At 37.2% G+C, this 2,448-nt stretch overlaps 1 long non-coding RNA gene across 1 annotated transcript; it reads left to right on the top strand.

The window, feature by feature from the left end:
* The first annotated feature begins 1,819 nt into the window (after window positions 1-1,819).
* On the top strand, window positions 1,820-2,108 carry LOC148650157 (uncharacterized). Its single transcript, XR_015926041.1, has 3 exons — window positions 1,820-1,913; window positions 1,954-1,993; window positions 2,034-2,108. It is a non-coding gene; the product is annotated as an uncharacterized LOC148650157 (long non-coding RNA).
* The last annotated feature ends 340 nt before the right edge of the window (window positions 2,109-2,448 follow it).

Raw genomic sequence — 2,448 nt, 5'->3', positions numbered from 1 at the left:
CCTCAACACACAATATATACTGTACATGTTCCATTCGGCTCCAGTCTATTTACGTAGGACACAACCACAACACATTGTCAATTTTTTCCATAACAAAAGCTGGAAAAGTTTACTTATATGCTATTGAAATGTTATTTTTGACTAATTCTAGAATTCTTTCTTCTAAAATCGAACAAGCTATTTCAGTCATGTCCTTTCTTTTACTCCCAATTTTGGTTTGGCAGTTGACCGTTTACTGTTTTATCTTAAACTACAAAAAAAAATACAGAAAGATTTTAACCGATCACAGAACAGAACTGACCCAAAAATAAAATGAAACAAATCCCAATCTGTGCTCATTCTGTTATTTTAGCATTTTAGAAGAACAGCAACTGTAAATCAGACTAGTATTTTGAAGGGATGAAGTTAAGCTGTGTTTATTTACTGTATGTTCTCTATTTGCATAACTTTTTGTGTCTCTTTCCAAAAATGCACACGTATCTGAGAAACACAAAACGCATGTAGGATATTGTTGTTTTCTGCCAGAACATCCCTGGAAAGTGTATAGTAAGCAAAAACATTATATGATGAAAAGCCATTCAATTCTTCCCCTTTTTGTCAATTTTGAACATACAATATATAAAATAAAGGTTATTATTAACAGAACCAATTTGTAAATGTGACACTAAACTGTGAAGAAGCACAGGGTTTTACTTAGATGGAGATTCAAAATGCTTTATTAAATCAGATAGACTAAATTAAAATGAACTGTGGAATGCAACAGGGACCATGCTCTATAATATTCAGGCCAAACATGTAAGTAACAGTTTTGAAGACAATTGTTTTTGTAATAAACATTTAGAAAGAAAATAATACAAGATCTACAAAGATAATTTTACCTGCTTGTTTGCAAACAAGAACTGAAATATATTTTCACAAAAGAGGGATTGGTGTTCATAGTTAATGAACAAACCCAAAATAATTCAATCTCCACCATCAGTCATAAAGCTATGTTTTCTATCCTGATGTCCTGAAGTACAAAGTACAACTTCTCTGTTCCTAACACATTAATATATTTTGGACATGCTTCATATTCTTCATATTAATCAAAGCAGCCACTGAAATTGGCCCAAATCACTTAGTATTTGAATCATCACTCTTTCTCTTTTTAATGAGAATCAGTCAACCTCTCTGTCTCACATATTCTGTCCAGAAACAAATATTTATATAGGTCCAAACCTTATTAAATTTTCCTGTTAATACTGTACAATAAGAGACATAAATTCAAACAAAAGATAGAATATCTGTCTTTCAGACCAAATTAAAAATAAAATCCCCCCTAACAAGACATTTTACACTCAAAGTCATATTTACAATTGCAGTGAGTTCTAAAGTCAGGTACATTACACCAAATTCTTATATGAGAGAGGGAGCACATTTTTAAAACACACATTAAAAAACCCCCAAAAATGGTTGAGGCTATGTTTGTTTCCAATTAGGTTTGCATGTTTTTTATTTTCTTTTTTGTCAGGCAGTCTGGGTGTCATCACAGGTTTGGTGTGCGTAAACTGTGCTCAACGGAAGGAAGTTTAGCCTTTAATGAGTGAAGAAGGAGGAAGTGGATCTTGACCTAAGAGAGGGTTTTTGCTTGTTCTGCCTTTTGTGGGTCAAATGTGGAACCACACAGCTTTTTCCACAAGCAATACTGATGCCATCCCCGAGCCAAAGAGCTGTCTTCATCCCACTCGTTTCCTTGTAGAGCTTTTTTAAAGTTTCCTGTGCAATTCTGTTCTGGTAGCAAAGCAGAGGTGTTGCCATCAATCCGTACTCCTTTGCACATCTTCAGAAATGCACAGGCCACCCACCCCACTGTAAATCCTCAGATCTGGGCCTTTAGCTGCTACAGATTGGGACAATGTTATTCCAATGAGCAGGTGCCTCAACAGATTGGGACCATGTTATTCCAATGAGCAGGTGCCTCAACAGATTGTGACCATGTTATTCCAATGAGCAGGTGCCTCTACAGATTGGGACCATGTTATTCCAATGAGCAGATGCCTCACATAGGAAGTAGGTCGGAAGCAGATTAATGTACTTCCTGTCATCTTGAATGAGTCCAACAGAAGGGCTGAAGTGAAGATTCAGAGTCCATTTTCCGAAGAGAGAGATCCAAGACTTGAGCAAAATAGCTCGAATGATCCAGTTCACCCACCTCAGCAAATGGGTCCACAAAGGAGGCTCATCTGTGAAGGGCTGGCTTGTACATTTCTGAGGTCAACTTTCACTCCTCTCGCAGCTACACGAAGAGTCAGTGCACCACAGCCCACAGAGTCGGTGACGTAGCCTGACTTCCAGGCTTCTTGCAATGATGCGACAGTGATGACCTTTAAATTACACAAATGTAAGAATTAAGGGTTACGTTCCCTCCAGGGGGAAATTCACGTTTCGTTTTCCTATTTTTGTGGGGAC

Source organism: Lepisosteus platostomus, chromosome 13 (assembly GCF_059453375.1).
Source record: "Lepisosteus platostomus isolate fLepPlt1 chromosome 13, fLepPlt1.hap1, whole genome shotgun sequence".
Lineage (NCBI taxonomy): Eukaryota > Metazoa > Chordata > Actinopteri > Semionotiformes > Lepisosteidae > Lepisosteus > Lepisosteus platostomus.
This window is presented reverse-complemented; position numbering and strand designations above follow the sequence as displayed.